Source organism: Protopterus annectens, chromosome 6.part1, assembly GCF_019279795.1.
Source record: "Protopterus annectens isolate FY-2018-M chromosome 6.part1, PAN1.0, whole genome shotgun sequence".
Taxonomy (NCBI): Eukaryota; Metazoa; Chordata; order Ceratodontiformes; family Protopteridae; genus Protopterus; species Protopterus annectens.
This window is the reverse complement of record NC_056738.1, coordinates 221562782-221576886: the sequence shown is the minus strand read 5'-3', so window position 1 is coordinate 221576886 and position 14105 is coordinate 221562782.

Below are 14105 nucleotides of genomic sequence, written 5' to 3'. Positions count from 1 at the left end.
TCAACTGATATGGTACATCACTTGTCATCTGTTTTTATTTAAAAAAAGGAGGAATTATTAAACAACTGAGAAACAACAATAATTTATTCAGAATGTTTGGATCCTTTCTCCCCAGGCCTCCGCTGAAAATTGGCTTTGTTCCAAGTCGGACTTTCCCGGTTAACAAATGATAAATAAATAAATGTTCAAAGAGTTCAATATTTCTTCACAAACAAAGGTAGGTCAAGATGGGTTATTATTTACATTAGATATACGCCAAACAAAGCAACATATAGTACAAACATAGACGTTTCTATTCCCCTACTTGAACTCAATGAATACTTATCTTGTTCATTTTTCATTGATCTTACATAATTTTATAATAATTTTTAGTAATTAATTAACTAATTTAACAGGGTACTAGTCATCAGAGTTCAAACTCAAATGTAACAGATCAACATCATATATAATAGCAGTAACAGTAGAGTGTTTTTAAAAAAATGCTGTCATGGAAACTAATGCCTTCTTCAGTTAAAGTATGATTTAGAAATGTCATGTATATCCTGGTTAAATAATAGTAGCAAGCTCTTAGTACAAATGTCATCATTATTCTGTTGAAATATAGTTAATATCAATTATGGCAGGTATCTCAGCTATGAGTGCTGTTTAATCAATCCTGATATGGTGTGCATGGATGCAGCTGTGTCTGGCAGCTAGTACAAATGTCATTATTATTCTGTCTAAACATAGTTAATATCAATTATGGCAAGTATCATAGCTTCGAGTGCTATTTGATTAAGCCTGACATGGTGTATGTGGATGCAGCTGTGTCTGGCAGCTGTTATATGTTGCCGTTTTCATCTCCGGGAAGCTGTGGGTTGTGGCTTGTGATGAAGGTTTACTGATGCTTGTGTATTAGGAAGAGACATTTGGTGTTTTAGCCTGGATCCAGGGGAAGGAGGTGGATAGAACTGTAATTTGAGATATTTTGGCAGAGAATGGTTTGTTTGTACATCGGCTGAGTGAGAGGTGGGAGAGCTGGAGGAGTGTGTTGTCTCTTGTGGTGGCTTGTTGGGAGTTTTTTTTTTTTTTTTTTTTTTTTATCTGTTTGCTCTCTGTTCTTTTCCTGGCTGCTGCCTTGCTGAAAGGGAGGGAATTTAGGCTTGAAGTTGCAGTGAGGTGAAGCTTTGCTTCAAGTGCATCGTGAGCCTCTGGTATGCAGTACACAGACACACTAACAGAAAGAGATGCTCTCAGGTTGCTATGCTAATGGAAACAGAGTGGTGATAATGCTTCTGAGATGATTCTCAGCAATGACGTTTTTGGTTTAAAAAAAATATATATATATATATATATATATATATATATATATATATATATATATAATAAAAGGGGCTGTTTTAAACCACATGTACACATATCAATGGTCTCTCAACACTCCGTTTAGCTCATTAAGTTGATTCCTGATAAAAAAAAATAACAAGTGCAATTTTATATTTAAAATGTATTTTTGTCTAAACACATGAATGACTTACATAAGAGTGGAAGTCTGAGTTATTGTGAAAGACTAAGAGCACTTGGTCTTGTGCAGTACCCTTTGCAGTGGTCTGGGAGGTGAGCTTGCTCGGACATGTTGGGCATATGGGGATAACTGATTCTAAGGGTGTTAGGGGTTTCCAGGAAGTGCTAGAGAGTCATCAGATTCCCTTTGTGGAAATATCTGTGGGAATGGAAAGTGTGTTGAGTGATTCACTGGTACAGTGGCCACTGCATGGAACAGGCTGGTAAAATGGAACAGGACAAATATTGGTTTGGATATTTTAAGAACAGCCTGAAAACACACCACATGAACTATTGAATGGTATTCTGGCAAAACTGGATGGGCATTGTTGCCCGTGCTTGATGTACTGATATGTGTGTATGTAAGGATGGAAATATACTTATAACAAATAAAAAACTAGAAGGGTATCATAATTTAATATCTATGGACTGTATAAACATGCTTGGAAGGAGCTAATATTAAGAATAAAAATTACAGCTTGTGGTCTCTCAAATAACTAAGCAACAGCCGGAAAAAAAACACAATAGTTATGTAATGTATGATTTTAGTAAATCTAGACATAAAATATATAATCGTCATATAAAATGAAGCAGTCTGCTGAATTTAGATATTAAAGGCAGGATTTAATAACATGGGCTTGTGTATAATAACACTACTGTCTTAACTTGTCATAAATGACATACAATACACTGAACATCAAGCATGATGATTTTCTTATATATGTAAATATGCATAACAAGTCATGTAATTGCTTTAACTTGAATTGTTGTTTTTTTAACCCATCTTAACCATATATAATACTTAAGCAGTTACCAAGGTAACTAATGTTTTATACATGACATCAAACTGACAAAGTTGTTCAAGAGAAACAATAGAAGCCCGAACTTGAAATGTCACAGAATGTAACAATCATATTCAGAACAAATAGTATTAAACTGACAATAGACACTCAATTTAATAAGATGGGCTTGTGTAAAATAACACTACTGTTTTAACTTGTCAGAAATGACATACACTATACTGAACATTAAGAGGAAGCATGGTGATTTTCTCATATAAGTAAATGTACATAACAAGTCATATAATTGCTTTAACTTGAATTGTGGTTTTGTAATACATCTTGACCATACATAATACTTAAGCTGTTACCAAGGTAACTAATGTTTTATACATGACATCAAACTGACAAAGTTGTTCAAGGGAAACAATAGAAGCTTGAACTAGGAATGTCATAGAATGTAACAATCGCTTTCTGAACAAATAGTATTAAATTGACAATAATCACTCAGTTTAACCTTTGCTGATTATACAAAATAGAATGTTGCCATTTAAATCTAAAAACGTTCACTTTATGTCATAAAATGGCAATTTATGAATATGGAAAGGGAACTTGTAATCATTGATCACAATACGTGAATTTGTTATTTTTAACCTATAATTTCAGTCATTTTATAATAAGAAATGACAGATATGAAAATCTTCATGTGTAGAAAATGGGGGGAAGAGGGATACACTGATAATTAAAATGCACTAACTTTCATCAATGTTTACATAAAACAAACTTGATGCTTTAAGTAAGTTAGCAACAAAGTGATTACTTAAATGCTGGCAAACAATGAAAAATAACTTCTGATATACTAGTAAAATACATTGTATTATAAACATTAGGTATAAATATTATTACCATCTATTTATATTAAGTAATACGTTTTGAAAGACTTTTATCAATAAGGGTGAATATGTTAAATAACTGTGTGCTATAATCTTTTAGTGAGGTTTTATATGATACATCCTACTTTACTATGATTGAATTGCTTGTCATCTTGCTTTCATTTAAATATGAATTGCTTATACAATAAGTAGACATTTATATTGAATTAGAACTCTGTCTAATCTACAATAGTACTATATTTGTTCAAAATAATATAAATATTGCTTATTCCTACTACAAATATTCTCCATATGATAATTCAATTTATGGAGCTCAGATGTTCTGGATTGTCAAGGTATGAGTGATAATCTGATGGACTTAGATTTATCCATCAGATTAGGAACGGTTTTCATTCCATGGCTACTGCGGATCTTAGTTTTGTTAACATTTATTAATTTAAATTTGTTATTTCATAAAAACATTTTTAGTATGCCTGAACAAAGCATTACTTTATTGGTAAACACTCAAAGTATAAAAGTGATAATTTCCTTTAAAAGCTCAAACATATACTTTACGGTTATCAGAGGAAAATATTTAATAGTCACAATAAAACAAAAAATACATAGTCTAAATAACCTAAGATGGATTTAGCATTATCTTTAAATACCAATGGCTTAAACAATCCTAGCAAGAGATCAAATCTACTGAAATATTTAAAAGTAAACAAAACACAAATTGTCTTCCTTCAAGAAACTCAATTCAAAACAAATGACAATTACAAATGGAATCCTAAGGAATATATGATATTAAATGGTGCAATCCACTTATAAGACAAAGACAAAAGGGGTAACAATTTTATGGAAAACAAATGTGATTAACCCAGAAATCATTTATAGGTATGAAGATAAAAAGGCCTTATGGCATTAGCAATAGTTAAATATAATAACAGAATATGGACCCTGGCCAATCTATACTGGTTCCCAGGCATTGAATCAAGAACTGTTAAAAAACACTTGGATTTCATTTCCAATAATTATAAAGGCAACTTAATATTAGGAGGATATTTTAACTGTATATTTGATATTTCTGAAACTACAAATAATAGACCGCTGCATGCATCTGCTGTATCAAAAGCTTTAAACAAGTGGGTAGAATCATTTCATTTTGTAGATACTTTCAAATTTAAAGAAGATACATCTTTGTTGTTTTCCCATCAAGATCACATATTTTTTTACCCAAACTAGACTATATAACATATTTGCTGTCCATGACTTACACTCTAAAATCATTAATTTCTCAGTCACTCCCTGCTCCTTTTCAGACCACAAATTATTGATACTAAAACTTCAAACTGGGTACAAATCATTAATTTGTAACTCCAGAATTCCAGCATATATAACTAAAATTAAGAGTTCAAAGCCTGGTTATTATCTGAATTACAGTTTTTCTTAGATATTAATTACACCACATAGATAAATAAAATAATGATATGGGACTCATTAAAAGCTTACATATATGGTAAAACCCTAACTTGGTATAAAAAATCAGAGAATGGGATTCTGAATTATTAGATCTACAATCCAAACTTTTGTCAGTAAAAGATAAAAAAAAATAAAATTCATTTGGAGATGAAAAATAAAGTAGTATTAAAAAACAAATACAATGAAATTCTAACACATAAAACTAGCTTAGCTTTAGAAAAACTAAAAATGAATACCTTGGCTACTTCCCTCAAATATCTACATAATGTATCTACAGAAATCAAAATACAATCTAAAGCTAATAACATTAAAAGTATCTTCCATGAAAAGAAAGGGAAAAATGTCTTGGAGAAGGAAAGACATCCCTGATCAGTATCAGTAAGAAACTAAGGTCCCTCATAAAATCCTCCAAGGCTAACTTCAAAAGAAAAATAGCCAAGGATTTGAAAGATAACCACAAAGCCTTCTTTAGCTATGTCAAGAATCTAAGTGGCAACTCGCAGATATGCTCTGAACTAGTGCAAAATAGCACAAAATATATTGAACCCATTGATATTGCCAACATCCTGGCAGATAGATTCAGTGCAAACTTTACCCCCCCCCCTCACACCCCCAAAAGGGCCCACAACACTACTGGAAAAGTTTAGTGTCTGGGAAATCACAGACATACAGGTGCACAGGTGAAAACAGCCCTTTCAAAAGCCAAAGGCAGAGCGTCAATGGGGCCAGATGGTGTCCCAGGCTGCATCTTGCATGAACTACAGAACAAACTAACCCCCCCAACTAAACACACTGTTCAACCTCAGCCTCTCTAAAGGCTACATGCCCATAAAATGGTGCACAACAATGGTTATTCCGCTCCACAAAGGCGGGGCCACAACTGTCCCTGGTAACTATCGCCTCATAAGCCTAATGTCAAATAAATTGTTTAAATCAGACTGTAAAAATCATTAGGCTTTTCAAAATGACAGTCAATAACACAGGATGCTCAGGTTCAAACAATATTGCTTTACTAATGTACATTAGGAAGCAAAAAACTATACAAAAACAAGTATAGAGTTTTGACTGGCTCTATACAGGAAATACCCTCAATTATATACCATTTGCAATCAGCTTTTGCCCACCTTACTGACGTGGTCAGTCACAGGGCATTTACATCACTATAGTCCATAATACTTCATTCATAAGAAGATGCTGAGGTAATGCTTTTTAAAAACTTTCCCATGAGAATAACACAGCCTTGCAAGGCACCTGGTCAGTTACAATGTCTTCCTGTAAATGCTGCTTCTTCCAAGGTTTTAGATTAGTTAGTCAGTTCATCTCTTAATACGTTCCTTTGTCTCTCTGGTAGCAGCTGCACACTATCTCTGATAGTGTTCACAAGGCCATCCTTCTCGGTGGAAGGAAGAAAGATATACATGCATACATATTTATTTCTCTCTAACCCAGCAGATAATAACTGCTGAAAGACATAAGCTTGCTGAGCTGGCTACTGCCAGGGTCAGAGGTTAACCACACTGCAGCTAAGTTTCAAGCAATTATATGCAAGATCATTTCTACTGCCATATTGTTAAATAGAATCAAATGCATTACATATTATACTGTTTCTAAACTTTGCACTACATATATGTTTAAGTACATATTCTTCTAACAGTTTATATATGTTTAAGTACATATTTTTCTAGCATTCTGTATATGTTTAAGTACATATTTTTCTAACACTCTGTATATGTTTAAGTACATATTTTTCTAACATTCTCCCTCCTTTTAATGCTTTTTATTTTATTCAGAAACATAAACAACATTATTTCATTCCCTAGTCTCTTCCTCTTTGGAACTTTTAACTAGGGAAGTCATTTGTTTTATATTTCAGAAAGAATTTTATTTGGTATCAACAGATTCAACTCCAGGTCTTGATACATAGTCTCGGTTACAGATACATCAACGAAGTCCCTAACTAATTTTTGATTAATCTTTTCATGCAGGGAATTCCACAGTAAACACATGCTCCTATTAGGAGTATACCCACACAAATAGCAATTAAAATGTTTAATAGGATGGAACCCCACCCCCCAAACAGATTCTGGAAAAAGTCCGTCAGTGGGTTTGGGCCTGGTTTAGTCATGGCTGATACTTGCTGAATTACCTCTAGGTGATTATTTGTCTCGTGACGATTCTCAGGGATAAAAGCACAGCATTCTTTTTCGTGTACCACCTCTTGCCGCTAGGGTGAAGTAAAGAGCCATTCGATTTTGTAGCACAACAGTTCTCATTGCATTCAGTTCATCAGTCACCAATTCTAGGGCGGAAAAAGTTGCATTACTCATTACTTCGAGAAATCTTGACAGCTTCCTCAGCTCCCAGATCGATTTGACTGCTCCATAGGCTGGTAGTATTCCTGCCCAGGATATAACACTGTTGCCCAAGTCCATATGAGTCAATTTATTTCTGTCTCTTACTGAATTATGGTCTTTTTAACCAACTTCGATCTTCCCAACTGGATTCACAGGTTTCTTAACTGGACCTTCAGATTTTTCGAGCTGTTTCCCTTACATTTCGTATCTTACCCAAAGGTAATTCTGCAGTATGTCTTATTGCTGGAACCAGATAACCCAAAAAACAACTGCTGGACCAATTCTCAGGTAACCATTCATATGCCTTTTTCCCACAAATAAAATCATTACTTTGGTACTAATACGTGTTATCCCTGCATGAAACATTTTCCTATCTTTAATAGACAATTGTTTAGTTAAGACTGGATTGTCACGTACTGCATTTAATGTAGTTTTCATTGAACTCAGATATGAATCATAATTAGTATTACAAACAGTACCCCACTTCTGACTTTAATGTAACATTTATAAGACATTGTTATATTACAATTACTCCAGCCCACCTGGAGGGTATCACTTTGTAGAAACATACAACTCCTTTTTGTGTGACAGGTAAAATAAAGCTATTTTGTCCTGTGATCTCACAGTTCCTGTATCAAAAACAAATTTTCCCAAGTCTCATTTATCCCCAGAGGGACAGCAGACATTAACAGTCTTTTATATGCTGTTGGTGTAGCTGTACAAACCCAGCAATTTGAAATGTTCATAGTCTCTGCATACACACGTTTCATGGCCAGGTATGTGTTAAAGTTTGGATGCCAGTCTATAAACAGTTCATCGCGTCTTCTCACTTTCACTCGTGTGGTTGAGTGCAGGAAAAAACCACAATAAGAGAAAAATTGTCACACTTATAGTCAACAAATGCACAGCCAACAAAATAATTATGCAATAGTTCTGGGGTTGCTCTGCTTTTCTATTTGCTTTACTCTTGGCCATTTTGCCATTGTGTATCAAATTGAAAGTTCTTTGTTCTTGTTCTGTCTTTTATCTGAAAAAGAGTTAAACCTGCAAAACAGATTTATTCATTAACAGTTTCTTTATATAATTAGCTAATGAACTGTCATCCTCCTGCTCTGCAGGCATGAGAGCTTTCCACTGAGGCACATAATATGACCTTCCAAATACTACTTCAAAGGGGGTCAAACCCTTTACATTTGGAACTGTTCTCATGCTCAGCAATGCTAGAGGTAAACAGCAAATCCAATTCTTCTGAGTCTCACTCATCAACTTCCTTAACTTATTTTTCAAAAACCCATTGTACCTCTCCACCAGTCCTGCTGACTGTGGGTGGTAAGCACAGTGATTCCTCAAGGAAATCCCAAAAAATCTCCCAAGTTGCTGAATTGCCTTATTGACAAAATGTGTCCCATTGTCACTATAGATTCTTTCCGGTATGCCAAATCTAGGAATTATTTCCTTTACTAGGGCCTTTGCCACTGTTGCTGCATCCGGATTCCTGGTTGGAAAAGCTTCTACCCATTTTGAAAACATATCTATGATCACTAAACAGTATTTCTTTCCTTCACATTTATTCAACTCTATGAAGTTCATACAAATAGTATGGAACGGATATGGTGGTGTAGGAAACTCCTTGCTTGTTTTAAATGCTCCTTGTGCATGGTGCTTGTTACAAGTATGACAAGCTGCACAAAATTTTATTGTATAATTTATGTATCCATATGTTTGGAATATTCTATTTACTAACTGTACCATCCCCCCTGTTGAGACATGGCTCTGCCCATGGCTCAACAAAGCTGCATATCTAAATAAATTAGACGGCAATATTGTTTTTTTCCCTTTGGAAATGTACAGTCCATTCTCAAAAATTGCACCTTGTTTTACCCATTTTGTTTTTCTGCTTTTGTAGTAAGCATTTGCATTGTTTTTAACATGTCTAAATCTAAAATCTCAAAGGGTTGTAATTTCTCATTTAAAAATAAAGTTTCTGAGTCTGAGGCTGCTTGCTTTGCAGCTGCATCAGCTCGTGCATTACCTTTTGAAATCTTATCCTGTTGTTTTGTATGAGCTACACATTTACAAATAGCTACTTTGGTAGGCAACTGAATAGATTCTAATAGCTCCAAAATAAATTGCGCATGATTAATAGGTTTTCCACTGGATGTAATCATTCCTCTATTTTCTTCATTGTTGTGCAAACACATGCACTGTAGAAAAAGCATACTGACTATCAGTATATATGTTCACTTTTTTGCCTTTTACTAAAGTACATGCTCCTGTCAAAGCTACCAGTTCTGCTGCTTGAGCATAGAAGTTGTGTGGCAAAGTTTGTGCTTCTAAAATTTCAGTGTCTGTAACTACTGCATACCCCACCAGATTCTTTCCTGTAGGACCCCTTCTGCATGAGCCATCCACGTAATATGTCACCTCAGCATCATCCAAGGGCATATCTGTAAGATCTTGTCTAGGTCATATGAGGTTGACTCAGCAGTATGGTCATACATGAAAGATGTCTAGCAGGAGAAAGGTATGCAACTTTTTCTTGTAGCAGAATTATTGCAACTGCATGAGGCATTTTCAATGTGAGAGGGTGGAGTAACACCACTGAGGCTGAAGCCTGCACTGCCATTGCTGCTGTACACAGTGAGGCAAAGATTGCACTACTGGGTCTAACTGTGATGAATAGTAAGCTATGGGGCATTGCTTATCCCCATGTTGTTGCTTTAATACTGATGTCATGTACCCTTGCTTACAATCTACGGTCTGAAAGAACCGTTTGTGATAACTTGGAAGTCCTAAAACTAATGAAGAAGCTATTAACTGCTTCAACATGCAGAAAGCCATTTCTGCTTTTGTTCTCCATTGTAAAATAATTTGGTACCCAGCTCCAACAAAAATTAGTTGTACCTAAGAAAGACATTATTTCTTTCTTAGTTGTTGGTTTGGGTGCTTGCAAAATTGCTGTTTTTTTTTTCTTCTCTTTTTTCCTTTATCTAGTATTTTACCTCTATTGGATATCACATATCCCAGGTATCTAACCTGTTTTTTTCCAAAGTTGTAACTTACTTTTGTTTACTTTGTGTCCTTGTATTACTAAAAATTTTAATAATGCTACTGTATCCACCCTGCACTGCTGCTGGGTGCTGCTAGCAAGATGTCATCTACATAAAGTAGAATTTGACTACCTCCCAGTGGGGTAAACCCTGCCAGGTTGCTAGCCATTTTTTGTGCAAATATTATTGGGCTCTCACAATATCCCTGTGGTAGTCGAGTATATGTATACCTTTTACCCTGAAATGTAAACGCAAACCAATATTGACTATCAGGATGTATAGGTATTGAAAAGAAAGCATTGCTTATATCTACCACAGTAAAATACTTCTGTTGTGGCTTTAAATCATTCAACAAGGTATGTGGGTCTGGCACCGTAGGTGCTCTAGGTATTACTGCATTATTTACAGCTTGTAAATCTTGTACCATCCACCATTCCCCGTTTGTTTTTTTAACAGAAAATAGGGGTGTATCACATGGTGAATCAGGAGATTCTACCAGTACTCTTTTTTGAGTAATGCTGCTATTATAGGCTTAATTCCTACTTCTGCATCCTTTCTCAAAAGGTATTGTCTTTCTGTGGTCTAAAAGCTGACTTTGGGGTAATTGTAACTGGTCCTGCTGTTTGAATAAGCCCTACATCTAACTTGCCTGTTGACCACAGAGTTGTTGGAATTTTACACAAGGCTTCTTCTTTTCTTTTAATAAAAATGCTAATCAGCTGTCCTCACTAGATTGCAAGTGTACAGCTGTATGTGTCTGTGTCAACCAATTCAGTTTTTGTTTTTGTATCCCTTGTCCTGACATTTCTAAATCAGTCTGTTTTCCCATTTTGTTACCTTTTTTTTTAAGTCTGCCCATTTAACACTTTTGTTTTTTGTCAAGCTGACATGTGGCAGTCTATTGGACTTATACAATCTCATGAATTCCTGAGGTAATGAACAGCTTACTACACTGTTTCCCTCAGTATCCCAACATAAAGTTCGTAATATTAATCTGTCAGCAGGATTTTTTTTTGAACAATTCTTGCTTATATTTTTTATCAGGTCCTGGTGTGCTACAGTAGTATAGAGTACAATGTAACAAGTGCTGCTGATCAGTGTCAAGGGAGGGTACCTTACTGATGGCTACGTTCATCAGTTCTTTGGTTACTGCCCCTGGACCAGTCATAACTAGGTCCTGGCTGTACCAATAATAGACTTCACCCTCTGATCACACCACAAAAGCATCCATTTGTCTTTGTGCTTCCATACCCTGCATGGTGGGAACTACTGCTATGCCAAATATCTGCACAAGGCCTCTTCCCAGTAAGTTTACTGGACATTTTGCAGAAACTACAATTTTACTTTTCTGAGTCATACCTGAAACAGGGTCAGTTATTGCTATATTATGGGAGAGTGGTTCCCTGTATAGCTGTCCATTTGCTGCTTTTACTAATATATAATCAGGTGATTCAGAATGTTTTGGTAACTTGGAGGGGTGTATCAAAGTCCGTGACGCTCCTGAGTCACACAGGAATTTGACTTTCCTTCCCTTTACCAGAAGTGTCACTTCTGGTTTTGTATTTACTAGGTAAAGCTCCAACTCAACAATGCTAAATCTAAAATTTAATTTCCATTTTTATCCTCTACATCTGTTTGTACTTCCTCTATTCCCTCTACTACATTCACATTTTATTTTTGTTTATTAACCTTTCCTGATGATTTTTGGTTGTTATCACTATCATATAGTCAGTCCTCATCTCCTTTATCTTCTGTCATTGCTTTCTTATTTTGTTTACAGTCCCTAGCTAGATGCCCTTTTTACCTGACTGTAATACAAATACTTCAGCTCTGTCTTCAGCAGTGAAGACTTGTGCCTTTTTTTTTTCTTTTCACTATGAAAGTGTCTTTCAGCATGTCTAACATACTCAAGTAAGGCTTGCAGCCTGCTTGTTCGGTGATCTATCATATGCTTTGTAATAAAGCTACTGATAGAGGCAATGCAACCTTTTAAAAATGCATTTTTTTAATTGTTGTTTAAAGCATTCTAATAATCTAGCATAATATCCATCTATTGTCTCATTTTCCTGTTGTATGCATTGATTAATGCAAGTTCAGTCCGCTTTAAGTTTTCATTTCTCAGAGATTCTGTCTGTCAGACCTTTTACTCTGTTGTCTAAAAATGTTTTTGAATTTCTAAGCTTCTGTTTTTCTACAATTTGCTTCCTCAATCCACCTGTGTGCTTGAGGTATGCCTAGTTGGTGCTGCTTTTTTGCCTGACCTCCTGCATCAGATTTAAGCTGTTTGAGGAGTTTAACTAGTGAAAGTTTATCTAGTTTACCATCAAATTCATATTTGTTAACACATTTTGTATAATATCTCACATTATCTGCTCACTGCAATTGCATATACTTCACATTATCCGTTAGGGGCGGATCTCGTGATCTCTCAGTGCACTGATTTCCCATGTCTTAAAAAAGACTGTTACGTAACCCTTCTCTTGTACCACGTGGTATCTTCTTCCCTGTATCCACAGTAGTGTCTAGAATGACTGTTTACTTTGCTTTGTTTTTTTTTTCCCTGATCTATGACCCAAATATACAGTACTTCAATACATTCTCGACCTGCTATCACAAATCTTAATAACAGTACACTGTAACCTGGTCCCTGATCTAAAACAAAGACAAAGAGGGAAATTCTTCTTACCTGAGCCTCCCGTTTATGACTGCATATTTTTCTTCTTGGGGCCCAGTCTTCCGCTCTTCAGCCACAGATCAGAAAGTGGACAGCCTCTTTACACACAACAATTCAGTCGGAGGTCTTTTTACTCAAGAAGAACCATTTGTTTTGGCAGCTTCTCCTGCGCAGATTTATTACCACCCATGCACTCTGACCTGCAGCTTACCAAGGGAATTCCGGCTTGAAGGACCAAAATGTCAAATAAATTGTTAAAATCAGACTGTAAAAATCATTAGGCTTTTCAAAATGACAGTCAATAACACAGGATGCTCAGGTTCAAACAATATTGCTTTACTAATGTACATTAGGAGGCAAAAAACTATACAAAAACAAGTATAGAGTTTTGACTGGCTCTGTACAGGAAATACCCTCAATTATATACCATTTGCAATCAGCTTTTGCCCACCTTACTGACGTGGTCAGTCACAGGGCATTTACATCACTATAGTCCATAATACTTCATTCATAAGAAGATGCTGAGGTAATGCTTTTTAAAAACTTTCCCATGAGAATAACACAGCCTTGCGAGGCACCTGGTCAATTACAATGTCTTCCTGTAAATGCTGCTTCTTCCAAGGTTTTAGATTAGTTAGTCAGTTCATCTCTTAATACATTCCTTTGTCTCTCTGGTAAGCAGCTGCACACTATCTCTGATAGTGTTCACAAGGCCATCCTTCTCGGTGGAAAGAAGAAAGATATACATGCATACATATTTATTTCTCTCTAACCCAGCAGATAATAACTGCTGAAAGACATAAGCTTGCTGAGCTGGCTACTGCCAGGGTCAGAGGTTAACCACACTGCAGCTAAGTTTCAAGCAATTATATGCAAGATCATTTCTACTGCCATATTGTTAAATAGAATCAAATGCATTACATATTATACTGTTTCTAAACTTTGCACTACATATATGTTTAAGTACATATTCTTCTAACAGTTTATATATGTTTAAGTACATATTTTTCTAGCATTCTGTATATGTTTAAGTACATATTTTTCTAACACTCTGTATATGTTTAAGTACATATTTTTCTAACACCTAACTAGCCTGGTCTGCAAGGCTATGGAGTGCATCATCATGGAACTCATTAACAAAGACATTGGGAACCTCCAAACACTTGACCTGACCCAGTTCGGCTTTGTTAAGGGCAGATCATGCCTACTAAACCTGGTTGACTTCTTCGAGACAGTCACTAAGGCCATAGATGAAGGGAAGGTAGTTCACACAGCCTACCTTGACCTCGCCAAGACATTTGACACCATTCCCCACTTGGGAATTATAGAAAAACTCACCAGTCTGAACATAAACC